Source organism: Pinus tabuliformis, chromosome 2_2, assembly GCF_031772625.1.
Source record: "Pinus tabuliformis cultivar Carrire ecotype Pingquan chromosome 2_2, CPIR1, whole genome shotgun sequence".
Taxonomy (NCBI): domain Eukaryota; kingdom Viridiplantae; phylum Streptophyta; class Pinopsida; order Pinales; family Pinaceae; genus Pinus; species Pinus tabuliformis.
The window spans coordinates 186,038,779-186,056,155 of record NC_142300.1 but is presented as its reverse complement, the minus strand read 5'-3'; the positions used below and the strand labels follow the sequence as shown (position 1 = coordinate 186,056,155).

At 36.5% G+C, this 17,377-nt stretch overlaps 1 pseudogene; it reads left to right on the top strand.

Annotated features, from left to right (window-relative positions):
• Positions 1 to 16,952, top strand: part of LOC149192012 (endoglucanase 6-like) — a 150,299-nt pseudogene extending 133,347 nt beyond the window's left edge.
• Positions 16,953 to 17,377: the final 425 nt, after the last annotated feature.

Genomic DNA, 17,377 nt, shown 5'->3' with positions numbered 1-17,377 from the left:
GTGACAATTGACTTGGAAGCATTTGACTCAATGAAAATACTCAAAACCAACTGAAGAATTTCAATGGGGTTTGATTAACTCTAAGACAAATGGATTTCCCAACCCGAACACGGGTGTGACAGAGTGTCATGTTCAAGAGCAACATACTGCCTTTATAATGAATGTAAAATGAATACCTTTTCCCAATTCCCCCCACCATTACTGGAATGTACCTCTTTATTTTTTACAAGCTTGAGGAGGATAACATATGATTGTCTTGTATGCTCATCCTTGAGATGAGTCCTCCAAAGTATTTTTAACAAACCCTAAGAAGGAGTGGTTTGATCTCGTTATGCTTAACGAATCCTATAATGTTTAATTTTTACAAGTCTAGTAAATGGGAAACTCGATGTTGTTTTCATTTTTAAAAAGTTTGAAAAGACACAAAAATAAAACTCATTCAGTTCTTTTACCATAAAATTTTAACGAGCCTAGAGAAAGTAAAGATTGATGTTTTTCAATTTTAGGGAGTCAAGAGAAAAAAATAAGTAAACTCCACAGTGTTATTTTTTGTACATTTGGTCCCTTAAGCCTGCAAAAGAATAAAATAATGCAGGAGAGAACTCTATTGACCATAATTAGTCAACGTATACCCTTTTCATAAATAGTCTACTTTAGTCTGTAAAAGGGGTAAACTTATACTCAGTGGAGGGTTTTTCATTTACTTTTACGAGTTCGAAGAATCAAGTGCTTGACAATATTTTCATGTTTCGAGAGTATGAAAAGGGCTTAAAAGAGGACTCTAGCGTTTCACTTTTTCATGATTTTCAAGAGCATGAAAAGTGATAAAGGTTTTCTCACAGTCAAAATAATCCATTTTTATGTTGTAATCTATTTTGCATATTAAAATCAATAAAGTCTCATAACTGCTTGATATTAGGGTAAAAAACACTAAAATTTGACTTTCAAAAGGTCCTAGGCATAAAAAATAATATTTTAATAACCCAAAACATATAAAAGTTCAGAAAGTAATTTTATTTTTACCATTTGCTTTTTAACAAGTTTGAGAGCAGAAAGAGGGCTTTTTACCACCAAACTTCTAGGGATGATTTCGAGCAAACCGGTGGATGAAATCACAAACCGTTTCATCCAGGTAAGAGATATCTTCAATATCTACATTTTCATCCATTTAAATTTCAATTGCAGGCTTTCATTTAATTTTTTGGGGGGGTTTTGTGTTTAAAAATTTGCCCTCGAGCCTGCCCAATTTGTCTTCATCGGGTTTGCTCAGGGCGATAATTTTTGGTGTACTGAGATAGATTATTTGCGCGGCTTCTCTCCTGAAGAATAGGGCAGATGCGCTTTGTTTATCAAAAAGTGGCCACTCAAGCGCCGAGGGTTTTCACAATGTGGAAAATCTGCCCCAAAAAATGAAAAACGTGTTTCAAATTTTAATCTAACTCCTTTTAAATGTCATTTTAAGGATTTATGACCATTCAAAATGGAATGGAGGGAGAGAGAACATGAGAACCATGATGCAACAACTTTGGATGATCTGACCACTTTGTAGGCTTTGATAAATTTTGCCCTCTACAAATATTGTATTATTCTGGGGATGAAAGCTCAGGTAGATCTCATGACATGTTTGGTGAGAACCCAGGATGCCCAGAATCAATGTTTTGTGACCAGGGATCATCATATAACCATTGATGTTGATGATATACACATTTTGACCGGGCTCTCCCACATATGGGTGGAGATACTACTGTTGGATACCTAAGACAATACTGTGGGAAAGCACAACTCAAGGACTACAACTTTGATATTCAGACTATTGGGAACCTACCCTTGAGGACCATAGATTTCACTGCTAGCAAGTTGTGTGGCAGTGCAACTCTTCACTTGGTCACAAAGGCCCAGATGCATACTATTGTAGAATGTTTGGATTCCATGGTCTTTAACTGGTGCGAGGTAGTGGTTGTCAATATGAAAGGACAACTAACTAGAGAAAAGAATGGTAAACTGAAGAATTACGGTTATCGAGCCATTCTAATTTATTTTTCTCTAGAGAGGATTCCACTCCTCAGGCACCAACATATTTTGGTGGATGAGGGAGGAACTCGAGATCCATGGATGCTAAGTTGGGTTTCACTTATGGCTCGTCATGGAGGTGATGGTCTAGTGGAGAGATATTATCATGAGTTTTTTGTATGGCTGGGTCAACAGATCATCTCGATTGAGGATTTTCCATATGCAAGGATGGACTATAGGGGTGACCCAGACATCCCACTTCTAGTAGGGACGCAGTGGGGTGAACAAGGTAAAAACTTCTCATTTTGATGTTTCTTTTTAATGTTTTAATTTTTATGTGTTTTTTGTCTTCCAAGGCTAATTATTCGAAATGCATATGCAGATGTGGGCCCAGTTCGACCAACAGTGCTATGAAGACAAATTCCCTCTATGGACAGAGGCAATTCCTCTAGCCCAATGAGTGGGTTTAGCAAGAAACTAAACAATCTAACATACACTGTCCTAGCTTATGCTTGACAAATGTAGAGAGAAGGAGAAACCTACCTCGCTCTAATGCTAATCACTCGATCGTTGGAGATGGATTTGAATATTTTTCTCTAGGCCTCACTCCTTAGTTGTTCTTCACATCCAGGTTCCTGCAAGGAAGATCAAAGTACCATGCAAGATACAAGAGCATATATGACATACATCAAACATAAACTAATTAACAAATCAAGGAACATTAAGCTAATAGCATAAAAATTTACATAATTATGGAAAGTGAACATTAGATGTATATATTAAGAAACTAAAAACAAAAGCATACAACCTATGACTTGATGTTGGAGACCTTCTTTTGGTGGATGTCCAAGTCCAAGAAAAGACTCTTCAAACACTCCTCCAAGCTAGAATGGGTAGCATGTAAGCATAATCTCAGCATAGCGATGCAACAATCAGTGACTAATCATTTGGGGTTGGAAGGGAGTGAATTTAGAAGAAGGGAGAGGGAGTTAGGGATCCACAAAAGATGGAGGAAGGTCCACATCTCAAGGGAAAAGCCCATGATGATAAGATCAAGAGGCCCAAATGAGAGAGATCGACCATATAAACAACAACCAATATTTAGCTCGTTGTTATCGAAGGTTGTAGTGAGCGAAGATTCTCCTCTAGTTTGGGAAAACCTTCCAAAAGAGGTTCAACGTGGGTTTTCCTATGAGAACCCACGTTGACAATGCAAGTGTATAAATGAGTAACCTACCATCAGCATAACCAGGCAGTGGAGAAAAACATGTTGATGCCAAAAATGAGGTTTTTATGAAACCTTCTCTAGAATGGATTCAAGGCAGTTTTTGTTTGATTCTTTAGGGAGGCTATGATCTATATATCATGATGGATACACTGCACAGTAGTCAATTTTTTGGCACTTCGGGATATGGTATGGGAAGTGAATAGGAGGTATGAAAAAATATTGTGTAACAGATGTCTACTAAGGCATGAAGGCAGAATAGGGAGTGATGGTTGAGATGCTTTACAAGTTAGTGCAAGGACGAGAAAAACACTGTCAAGAGGCCTGAAAGTCAAGAATATACATATACATATATGACATCTCTGATGACCATGCCTAATGATACATGAATAGGCATGTAATAATACATGAATCTATGGTATGGAAGGAGCCACCTAGACAAAAAGGGATCATGTGGAAAGGTCCTCAGTATGGTCGCAACCATCCGAATAGAAAGGATCATGAATATGGACCCACAGTATGGTCATAGCCATTCGTCCAGAGGAAACATGTGTACAATAATTAATGACTCATAACTCCACTCAACCTGGACTTCATCAGAAAAAATCCAGGGTCTTGCGCTCCTGTCTCAACCTGATCAATGTACAAATTCTAATCATGGAAATAGATGTGTCGAAGTCGAACATGATAGAAACCCGCTTGATTATTGGTCAATGATGTAAACCATTAATAGGCACAAGAGAAACCACCAATAATGACAATGGTTCTCAAGGTACAAACAACACAATCCACGACTATGAATAGTGAAGCTGAAGACAAACACCGGTGGAATCATCCAATTGAAGGTCAATGATGTAAACTTGTCATCAAATTAGAAGAACTTGCCATTGAGACATGTAAGCTGTAAGGTACTTAAAGGGAGCTTCTAGGTCATCTTCTCAGATGATGAGTTGAAGTCAACAGGAAGTGATCCGTCGAAGGAGGGCCATAATGAATCCCACATCATCGAAACTAAACAAAAGGATGTAATAGAGTATATAAGTATGATCTAGGAATGTGGCAGAAAGTCAAATATTGTATAGGCAGTAAAGAACTGTAGACATGACTTCTCTTGAACATATCAGTGACACGACTCCAGAGTTTAGTAACATTTTACTCAAAATAGGATTAGAGGTCATGATGATGGAGTGGTATGATCAGATGAGAGAAAAACTAGATTCCCAAAACCTAGGAAGGAAAGTGACAAAGTGAGGTTGTCCCAAACTTGACAAGAGTAACAGATGAGTGTCATGTTCAAGAGTAACATTCGCCCTTTATAGGATACAAGATATGAACGCTTTCACTTTTTCCCCCACCATTTCTAGCGAGTACCCAATATATTTTTTTTATCGCAAGCTTGAAGGGGATAACATATGCTTGCCATATAAGTTCACCCTTTGGATGAATCCATCCTTGTAAGCTTTACGTGCCCTAGGAAGGAGGAACTCGGTCTCGTCATGGTGACAAGTCCTGTGTCGTTAAAGTTTTAACGAGTTTGATGGAGGTGAAAATCGACATATTTTTCATGTTTAGAGAGTTTGAGAAAGAAGCAGAAAAGAAAACTCCAAAGGTCCCTGTTTGTAAATCGTCTCTTGAACCTGGGAAGGTAGAAAAAAATATCCAAGAGAACCTCTTAGCCATGTTTGACTAAGGTATTCCTTTTTCATACCATAGTCTATCTCAGTCCAGAAAAGGGTTAAACTTATACTGAGTAGACGTCATTTAATTTACTTTTACGAGTTCAAAACAACAAGTACTCAACAATCTTCTCATTTTTCAAGAGTCAGAAAAGAGATTAAAGATGACTCCAACTAAAGGAATGAGTGGTATAAAAGGATAGCAATTGGTTCTAGTCATGATGGAATTTCTCAAAACATGTAAGGGTCAAGAGGCTAGCTAATAAGACTACTCATCGCAGATGTTCCTCAGGAAAAGGTAAAACAACCAAGTGAAAGCGTATGATCAACCAAAGAGATGGTGATGATGGAAAGGAAAAAGCCAAGGTTCATCTAGAAAAAATAGGCTGATAAAATAGAAATCACGAGAGGTAAAAAAGGAAATGGTTTCATTTTTACACAATCTTGAAACATGGGAAATTATGCTTGAGTATACTTGAGGATGGTTTCATTTTTCACAAGCTTGAAACAAGAGAAAAAACTATGCTTGGATTTGGTTTCATTTTTACACAAGCTTGAAACGAAAATAAAAGATGCTTGGGTTTGGTTTCATTTTTACACAAGCTTGAAACAAAGATAAATGATGCTTGAGATAAGTTTGCATGCCCCCAACATAATGACTCAATTTGAGGTACATGCCCCCCAAGCTTGATTTTATTCACCTAAGTGGACTACTAGCTACTAACAGATGGATGGAATGAAGGTTCACTTACGAGATCAAGTGAGATACTCGACATGGAATTTACGAGATCTAATCAAAGACTTGAATTAACTTGTGGCGGGGGTGATACCACTTGCATATAAGAACCATATAGGGATGATGGTTGATTGGGTTTGATTCAGGACCAATGAATGTAAGTTGATCAATGATCACAATTCTTCCTTCATGTGGGAAACATATCACATGAAATAGAGAAGATATAAGAGCTCCCATGACATAAACATAATCACAACCAAGGAGTAGATTAAAATATAAAGGGCCTTGGACAACCATCATGTTTATATAGACATTTTTTCTTCCCAAAGTAATATGTAACTTAGGAAGGATCCCTAACAGTTGACTGGTTCCTCTGTTAAAATTCTAACAAATTCTGGGTGACGGGAACAAGATGTGGAGAACCTAAAGCTTGCAAAGTAGTTGAGGACAGAATATTAATATATCTGCCCTCATCTATGACTGTGCTAGGTATGACCATATTGTAAACCTGTACTGTAATATGGAAAGGCACATAGGAAAGAAAACGATATCCTTCCACTTGACTCCAATCAAAAGAAGTGACTAAACTACTCAGAGGGGGAGTCATAGGAATGTGAGAGCTTCCCTCTTGCACTATGGGAATAGGAGAACTACTCTCATGCACCTTGGAAATCAGAGGATTTCCCTCTAGTTCATTCGAAGCTGAAGAAATCAGAAGAACCTATGCGTTATGAGGTTCACTCTGTACCGGAAAGGTATGGTTATCTAAAGGTGGATTCAGGTCTACCGTTTTCTCAACCAATGTTTGGTCAAGAACGGACTCATGAGACTCACTTTCGAAGAGAGCAGGGTTGAAAAAAGATGACTTTTTATCAATCACTAGATTAACTAGTGGAAGATCAGGGGAAAGCTTTCAATAAATAGCCAAATATGAGACTGGGAAGAAGTATGGTTTTCCAACTCTTTGGAAGCTTCATCCATAAGAGGACAAAGGTGAACGGGATGATTACCTTCACACAAATTATAGGGAAATTTGATTTTTCTCTTTTTCTCATGGGAATTATTGTCACTAGTTGAACATTTATCACCAACATGATCTCCAGAGGCTGATGACAAAGGTCAATGTGAACCTATAGACCACACCTCTAAGACCTTAGGAATAATAGGACAACTTGTAAGAAGGTGGTCACCCATAAATAACATGAAAGGGAATTTTACTTTCTGGGGTTGGTTGGAAGATTTTTCTACATAGTTGCATCCGTAGCAATGGCTGCTTGGTTTCCCCCTTGGTTATTTTTCATCTTCTTCTTCGTCCACTTCTTCTTCTTCTTAGCTTCCTGGTTACTAGAATCCAGACTTTCACCAGGCGAAGAGGAAGAATGGGGTGAATAAGGTAAGGGGTCAACTTTAGGATCAACATGAGGTTGATGTTTTTCAGGTGGAGGAGAACTCAGTTGAAAAGAAGTTTGGACACTCGGAATCACCGAGGTTGAAAATAACCAAATTGGCAAACCAATGGAAAAACTAGGAAAGGACAATGTTGCCATATAGGGAGAACCAATATTTCCAAAATAAGGAAAAGGACTAGGATTCCCATCAAAGGAGTTTCCTTGACTGGTAGACTCAGGAAATGTTTCCATCAATATCAACCCAAGATCTATTATTGAGTATTCCCACAAAACGAATATTGTTCTGTAGTCAATTTATTGATTTTATAACTTTAACAGAAATAAATAGAAAGGGGTAATCTAGGAAAAATGTTTTACCAAGTATCTATGAACCATTATATACACCTTAGTAGAAACCACAGACTTAACGTATGATGACCGATCTCCCTGAATTTTGTTTTCGGTGTATCACATTTACAAGGTGGTTGACTCGGTTACTTGTGGCTAAAGGATAATAACCTAGTGGAATATCCCAATATATACTCAATGGTACAGGGAGCACAAGTCCATGTCAGTGTTGTCTAAAGCATAACCATTTGGTGAGAGTGTTCCGATATACTTACCAAACTAGAGTGCCTCTGATATACCCTAGAGTATTGGAGAACCTCCGATAGACTTCTATACTAGAACGAGATTTCACCCCTGGGAGACAATTCAGGTAGTTGATGCCAACTGCTAGGTTTATAGACACTAGAACACGTCTCTAGCCTAGACATCTAAATGTTTGTGTTAAGTTACAAATGCTCCTTAGGTTAATTTAGTAAATTTTAATGTTTTTCTTGAATTAGGTTTCAATTTCAGGCTCAAACGATGTCACCTGAATCCTATAATGCAACTATATGAGAAAACGGAAACCTTTCATTTCAATGAATTCTATATTAACAAGGGAAGAAATTTCAAGCAATTAATGCATCAAACAATATGCCTCCACTAAATTTTCCAAATGAAAAATGCAAGAGAAAAACTAAACTTCACTTTGACCAATGAACATGCAATCTATTGAAAGAAAAAAATAACCTTCACTTCACTAAGATGCACTTTACTTATATGATGTTCTTTGATTTTCATATGATCACATGTAACTAAGCTAAAAAAAAAATGAATATTTTGATCCAAAATACTCCTAATGCAAACAAGGCATCGATCAAAGTAACACCCAATCTAAAAGCACTTAATCAATATGTATTTCACTTTCTCTTTCAAATAGATAAGAAAATATACTCATTTCAGTTTGCAAACCAAACAATGAAATCTATGTTTGATAAATGACAAAGATGAATTTCAAATGTAAGATGACCTAATACACATGAAAAACAACTTTGAACAAGACAAACTGAAATGAATGTAAGTCATTTTTTCAAGTGATTTCACCAAATGAACAACAAACCTGATCATTTAACAAACTAGAGACCCAAAGACACTCACAAGTGGAAAGTGACAACCAATCAACATATAAACCATAAAATCAATCTAATTGCACACAAACAAAAATTTGTTAATAAATGAGGTAATCAATCAAAACACCAACAAAATCCAGTCATGTAGGACAAAACAGGATCTCAGGGGCTCAAGCAGACTGGGGTTTGATAGAGAAACACTAGATTTTTGCCAATCTTAGAGATCAACGCAACTATTAAGGCCAAACTGGCATTGAACATGGGATCAATGTGACTATTTTAATAAAAATGCATTGGAAATGCAACTGTCAGATCAAAAAGCATGCCCAACAAGGGATGACGCAAAAAATAAAAATAATTTCACAAACACTTCTAACTCGAGCACTCTAAGATAGCAACCAGTGATTGTGTAGACCTATATCAACCCAAACTAATTGAGAACACGATGTTTGGTCAAACTAATCAAGAGATCAGTTGAGAAAGGAGGATGAACATGCTATAGCTTCCCTAATGGATTCGTCATTGGGTTGTGAAGGAAAATCCCCTCGACAGGCAGAGGTGATCCCTCTAGTCCAATGAGTGGGTCTAGCAACAAATAAACGATATAACATACAATTTCCTAGCTTATGCTTTAAAAATGCAGAGATAAGGAGAAACCTACCTCGCTCTGATGCCAATCTATTGATCCTTGGAGATGGATTTGAATTTTTCGCTCTAGGCCTCACTCCTTAGTTGTTCTTCATGTATAGGTACCTGCAAGGAATATCAAAGTACTATGCAACATATGAGAGAATATATGGCATAGATCAAACATAAACTACTTAACAGATCATAGAACATTAAGCTAATTGCATAAACATTTACACAAATATGAAAAGTGAACATCATATGTATATATTAAGAAACTAAAAAGGGAAGCATACAACCTGTGCCTTGATGTTGGAGCCCTCCTTTTGGTGGATGTCTAAGTCCAAGCAAAGACTCTTCAAGCATTCCTTCTCCAAGTTAGAATAGGTAGCATGCAACCATAATCTTAGCATAGGGATGCGACAACCAATAACCAATTGTTTGGGGACGGAAGGGAGTGAATTTATAGGAAGGGAGAGTGAGTTAGGGATCCACAAAGGAGGGAGGAATGTCCACATCTCAAGGGGAAATTCCATGATGATAATATCAAGAGGCCCAAATGAGAGAGATTGACCATATAAAAAAAAACCAATATCTAGCTCATTGTTCCCGAAGATTCTAGTGAGCAAAGCTTCTCCTATAGTTTGGGAAAACTTGCTAGAAGAGGTTCAGCACAGGTTTTCCTATGAAAAATCACACTGGTAGTGCGAGTGTATAACTGAGAAACCTTCCATCAGCATGGGTAGGTAGTGAATCAAAACACATTGATGCCAAAGGTTTTTAGGAAACCTTCTCCAAAATGGATTCAGGGAAATTTTCCTTTGATTCTCCAGGGAGGCTATGATCTGTATATCATGATTGATATGCTGCACAATAGTAAATGTTTTGGCACTTCAGGATATGGTACGGGAAGTAAATAGGAGGTATGACAAAATATTGTGTAACAAGTAGGGCTATGACATTTTTCCATGTGGGGTGACTAGGCTATTGCAGTTGCAACACCAAACCCAGAGGTAGGATAGGTGTTGGTCGAGCTGGAACACAACCTAAAGAGGTTGACTATATATATCCCATAGACTAGGACTGATGATTTTCCTCTCTTGTACGAGAGGCACATGGTTGGTGTTCCAGGACTGCTTAGGTGATTTTGATGCCAGGTTGCTTATGCTATAGTCTGTTATCATGATCATCATCATGCTTAGTTGCTTAGTCTTTTAGGGTTACATTTTGATTTTTTGGTATTGGCATATTCAGATAATAAAGGCCACAGGCCCTTATGTCCTTGGATGACATATTTTTGTATAACACTCTCTCTACAATCTTTATATAATGGAGACTAATACTTTTGATTTCAGTTTATCTTGTTCAAAATATCGATGGATATTATTTTTTATTACAAATGTCGCAAATGTTTATTTAACACATGATTGGGTAATGCATTAGTTAATGTGTTTAAATTTCTTAGAATGTGTTGATATTCAATGTAATCAAACTGCCTTTCCAAAAGAAAGAACCGTAAAAACGTTCTTAACATTGATGAACTTATTACTGTGTAGACACTATTTAAATGTAATACTATGAGTTGGGAATCTAACCTAACAATCAAACGTCGAATACCAAGTGAGATGGTGTCAGATAATAGTTCAATCACTGCACTATATTTTGCTATGTTGTTTGTTGTTTGACCAAGGCATATCCCATGAATGGAAACTAACTCATCACTGGGTGAATAAATGACCTAGGCTACGGAAGACAAGTTCCGAGTACTATGACTAGCACCATCAACAAAGCCAATGTAATTTTGAGGGGACGTTGACATCTGCAAATCAACTATAAAATAAGATAAGCAGGAGAAGTAGTAGTGAACTTTAAAAAATGATAAAAGTACTGCACACACCTATAAAATTATAATACAAGTAATGTACAAATATCCATGAAATATTTTATGCATAATATCTCTTTAGGTAAAGGACATTTCTAGGGTTTCCTAATGAAACATCATCATAATCGACCAACTCATATGCTCCTTTAGCTAATATACATTTTACAATGTAAGGGCCATGCCACACAGGCTTGAATTTACTTGCACCTAATTTGTCATGTGATTGATCATATACCAAGACTAGGTCATCTTCTACATAAGAATGAGGATTTACGTTTTGATCAAATTGAGCTTTGACTCATTTTTATGAGCCTTGCTAGCCAGTGTGGCCTCATAGCGATTTTCATCTAAACATGCGAAGTGCAAAAAATGCTCTTCCTCTCCAGAGGTAGCTGGTAATAACTCAATGGCTAGTTTCAAAAATGGAATTTCACATTCAATTGGTAAAACTACCTCCAAACCATAAACAAGTTGGAAGGGAGTGAAACACGTAGATGTTTTCGCAGCAATACGTTATGCCCACAACGCTGAAAAAAGCATGGTATGCCAGTTTCCTTTATGAATTCCAACTATCCATTTAACGATGTTTGTTAAAACTTTGTTAACAATTTTGACTTGACCATTGGCTTATGGATAATAAGGGGTATATCTACGATGGCGTAGGTAAGTCATCATAAAATTGCAAAAATGGCTACCATGGTCTGTAACAATGGCCTATGGGACACTGAACCAAGCAATGACATGATTGAAAATGAAAATTGTTGTAGTTTTGCCATCATCCTTATATGTAGGCATCCCCTCGGTCCATTTCGTAAATTAATCAATTCCAAGGATAATATACCCATGCCCCCCGGCTGAGTGAGGGTTATAGGTGATGAAATTTATGCCCCATTTTAGGAAAGGATCAACAACTATAATAGGGTGAAGAGGAGGAGGCAGTCGCATCTTGCGATCATAAACCTAGAAATTATGGCATTTTTTACTACAATAATTTAATCTTTAATCATGTAAGGCAAAAAATAGCTATCATGCAATATCTTTTGGGCAGTGGCATACCACAACATATGACCACCACACACTCCAAAATGGAAATCATTTAGTGCTTTTTCAGCCTCTTGAAGAGTTAATCATTATTGAAAGATAGAGTCAATACGACCAAAATAAAGAATATCACCAACAAATTATTGCTGGGATTGGTAGCGGATGCGACGACGATTAGCTTGAGATAACTCAGACCTAAAAGTTTGGGTTTGAAGATATGTGATGATATCTCCATACCAAGGATTGGACGTACTAATCAGAAAGAGAGGTTCATCTGTTAGAGAATATTTTACAATTGTTTCTTTGTTAGTATAGGGAAATTTTAATAATAATTCAATGAAAACTAATGGCTTCTTTGATTTAGATCTTTCGAATTCCAAGTCAAACTCTTGCAAAATTAATATCCATTTGGAGTTTTTTCCTCCTAGCAATTTTTTGGTAAGAGTATTCATCAACTGTTGTTTTTCACAAAAGTATATAGAGACGAAAATGTTGAACAACTGGAACAACTAACAATGCTAATTTCTCCAGATGTGAGTACTTGATCTCAGTTTTAGTGAGATTTCAACTTAGGTAATAGAACACATGTTAATTGTTAGATTTATCTTCCTGTACTAATACCATGCCAATGATGGCATCTGACACAGCTAGATATAGAAAGTAATCCTGATGATAATCAAGCAGATGCAGTAACGGTGCATGGGTCAACACATATTTTAATGCATCAAAATATTTTTCCGAAAGCTCATCCCAAAATGAAAGGAATGCCATTTTTCAAAAGTCAGGTAAAACCTTTGGTCAACTTGACATAGTTAGGTATGAATCTACGTAAAAAGTTTTCTTTCCCCTACAAAATTTGGAGTTGACGAAGACTAGAAGGAGAAGGCAAGTTTAGAATTTCCTCTACCTTAAGAGGATTGACATGAATTCCTTCTTTTGAAACAACAAATCCTACAAGATGATCAGATTGTATGCAAAAAATGCATTTTTGTGGAATTAAACGAATATTGTAATTCCTACATCTAATGAAAATTGCTTTCAAGTGCGATCGATGGTCTTGTTATTTCTGTGAGTGAGCCAGTAGGTCATTTAGGTAGGGTCGGAAAATGTGTTTGATATCATGAAATGTGTAAGACATCGCTCTTTGAAAACTTGCGCCAACATTATTCAAACCAAATGGGATTTTATGCTAAGAAAAAGTTCCCCATGGGTAGATGAATGCAGTCTTATGTTGATCAACAGGGAGTATGTTTGTAACTGGAAAATTCATCCATGAAAGAGAAAATATCTTTTCGGGCACAATCATCCAGCAAAATCATCAACAATTTGATAAATATATGGGGTTGGGTAATTGTCTTTTGGACCAAATTTTTAAATGTCCCTGTAATCGATGCATACTCAAATGGTTTCTTTTTTCTTATTAACTGGTATAATATTTGATACCAACTGGGGTAAATAAATCTGGTTTTTAATAGTTGTTCAACTTCAGATTTTATAGAAACAACTTTTCGCAGATGCACCAGACACAATCTTTGTCTAATAGGTTTGGCATCTGGATAGGTCTTAATTTCATGCACTACAATACTGGGATCGATTCCTGGAATTTCTTCATAAGACTAGGAAAAAATGTCATGGAATTCTTGGAATAGGGCTTTATATGTTTGAATTTCTTCAAAAGAATATGAGGCACCTATACGAATATTCTCAGTAATTCCTTGTTTCACTAAGATGTTTATTAGCAATGTTTCCAATATGTTTTCTAAATTCTTTTCAGATTCAAAATGAAGAATAGACATCGAGCATTCGGGATTATTTGTAATCTTAGATGAAAACATAGAGGAAAATTTATTCTCGACTTTGTCAAGGTAGGGTAAGAAAGATGAGTGATGATGGTAATTGTCCCATGGCATTTCATCCAAAGTCATGACCTCCACAATGCCTTCATCAATTATAAACTCTTTATCAAAAGGATACGGTATTGATATTGGTTCTAAACATTATCAATGAGAATAATCATCGATAATCATATTCACTCAATCATTTTCAGATGTTGATGGGTTGGAAAACAATTGAACTGCCTCATAAGCCAATTCAAAAGGAATAAGAGGCATATGATTGCCATAGAAGGCTAATTTTGACTCTGAAGGAACTTTCCAAGGATCTGAAGATTCAAAAGTGCTTGATGTAATCATATTGACCTAGGAAACATTATGAGGAAGATTTGGTGGAGGGAACATGAAATTTCCCATAAGAGATGAGTCTTTAAGAAGGCCAACACCAACATCCTCATACACAATAATCAATTTTCCAACAAAGGGAATGCCACCAGTAGAATTAGTGTCTGAAGTATAATAGGATAGTTGGTCTACTTTCGTAATTTTTCCTTTATGGGGAAACATAACCATTCAAAAAAGTGATGAGACCACAACCGACATGGCATAAGTCCAACTTTAGCCTAGTAACAATTTATAATCAAGTTGAGTGTCAATGAACTTAACTTCAACTGCAGCCATTTTACCTTCTAATTATATAGGCAGGTCATTCAGAATTCCATAAGGTCAAAATTATCTTCCATCAAAGGCTTTCAAAGATGTGGGAGACCGATTGATGGTTGGAGAACCAAAATCTCTCCAACAAGTGATAGAAATAATGCATGTAGATACTCCTTTATCAATTACCGTTCAAAAAAGTCGTTTGGTCTTAACAAAAACTGGTATTTGGAAGACCAGTTGATGTGGTAGTCTGGGTACATGATTTTTTAGATAAAAAATGGTTAGATTAGAGTGTCAGGGATCGACTGCTCCTATAGCTGATAACAATAATTTCCTTTGTGTTGGACAAGCCTGCACCACTTCGAGATACTACATTGCTGAAGGTGTCATAGCTAGATCTTCAAAAATATTGTGATTCTTAGAAACTCTAGCATGATGATTAAAAACTGATTTTCGAAGAACACCCTTAGGAGGTGGTCGAATTACCATATCAGGATTATGTTTTTCAATTTGTAAAGGTTCAGAAAGAGGAGGATCTAATGTGGAAGAATGCCCAGATGAACTAGAATCATTTCCATCTACACTAGGACTATTAGATCCATAGTCTTTGGACCTCATAGATACCATAATTTGTGAAGACATCATCATGATGTCTACCGATGTGAAAGAAGAAGATAGGTTATGGGAAAACATTTTATTGTCTTGAGAAGGAAATGGATCCTTAAAAACAATGGGAGTAGGTGAACCCTTAACAAATTTAGAAACTTTAGCGCGATGAGGGCATTCCTTGGTGTAATGATCATCATCAAAATTAACCAAGGATAGCGAGGTTTCTTCTTTGTGTTAGATGGTTCAATCTTGTTTGATTTCTCCTTGGGAGTAGTGTCTTGTTTGGCTTTTCCCTTTTCTTTACTTTTACCTCTGGATTGCTTGTTTTTTTCCAGTAGATGAATCTACGTCATTTATTTCAGAAGTAATTTCAGGAGAAGGATCTTCTTTGGGTGAATCTGGTAAGGCCAAAATTTGAGTCTTTTTAGAATTTTTCTTTTTAGTCTTAGATTTTTGGCTAATATAATTAATCACACCATCAATGATGTGTATCCTATAAGAGATGGGTTGGTTTGACTTGGACGAGGAAAATCTAGAATTTTTTCATGCAAAGTGGCTGATTGAGTAAAAATAAGATCTATGTATTGGGCATGAGCGATAACTTGGTCTTGGTTTACAACACTACCTTTGGCAACATCTTCAGTAATTACTAGAAAAATTGATTTTATAAACCATTTGGCTAAGATCTAACCTGGGATATAAACTTTAACTAAACGACGTCTTCGTCTCCATTCATGTATATGATCTGAAATATAGGTAGATGTTGACTGCTTTAAAGAAGTTAAAAGTTCAATACCATTATCATATCGGATAGGTAGTTCAAAATGTGTCAAAAAATAAGTGGAAATGGCATTGAAAGTACTGAAAGAAGCTCGAGATAATTCAACATACCACTTGGTTACCGAACCAGTTAAGGTTCATTGAAAAAGTCGTAATCTAATGAAGTCATCGGCTAATGAGTTCGACGCATGAAAATATGATAAGTCATGACGTGATTTGATGGTTCCTCTCTTGATTTACCTTCAAATTTTGAAATGTCACTTGGAAACTTCGTAGGGATTACCAGCCAAAACGATAGATAGAAAATGAGATCATTTATAAATTGAGATAGATTCGGTAAATCCAAAGTTGTGATAAATGGTAACTGATGGTTAGGGTCTTGTTGTGGGTATTGATAACCTTGAGAGACGCATCTTGTTCATGGAGGGGGATACCAAGGATATCCTAGAATAGTTTAAGCAGTTGGAATTTCTATACCTCTAGTGTATCCAGGATAAGCCATTCCAAACTGCGGTTGAACTTATACTTGAAAAGTATGACCGGGGTATGGTTGATTATGGAATAGAGGACCCTCACCCATTTGACCCAGGATAAACTGTCCTTGATAAGGTTGAGTTTGAAAAGATTGATATTCGAAGAATTGATTTTGAAAAGGTTGGCCTTGTAAAGGCTGACCTTGAAAAAATTGACTCCGGAGCTGACCTTGAAACACCTATCCTTGAAATGGAGGTTGCATATATGGTATACTAGGTTGTACCACACACATTTGGGGCATAGACTAAATTGTAGAAATGCTTTGATAAATAGATGCCTGAGTAGTTGGTTGCACTGTTACTTGAGGAGTAATTGGAATAGTTACGTGTGATACTACTAGGATGGCAGTTTGTGGAGAACTCGAAATTGGATTTTGAACATACGTTTGCACAACAAACTGAACCAAATTTTGTGGAGAACTTGGGACAAGATGTTGGAGCAGTTGTTGAACAAGTGTTAATTGATTACATTGCACATGTTGTTGGAATTGAATAGGAATACCTTGAATATGGATTTTCTGAATAGGATGTGTTGTCACTCCGTAATTTTCCTAGGTCGTGGAGAGAAACCTAGAGGTAAACAAAACCACTTGCAAAGCTGGGATCTAGCCCTTCTAGCTTCAGAGAGGGATATCTCTTTCTGATTTAGATTTCTATTTTAAGATATTAGGCTACTTATTGAGTTCCGAAGTTGGTTTCTCAAATATTTGGTTGAAAATTGTAGGGAAAGACCATTGGGCATGGAGTCATGAATCTTAGGGTGATCAAATCTAAAAATAACAGAGCAGTTGTAACAAGGTAGGATAGGCAAACTTTTGGATCTTTTAAAGTATTTTTGGAGTGTTTAGGATGAAAATGATTTAAGTTCAATTAAATATAGAGCATGCTGGGATGAATTCTATACTAAACATCATAATGAAA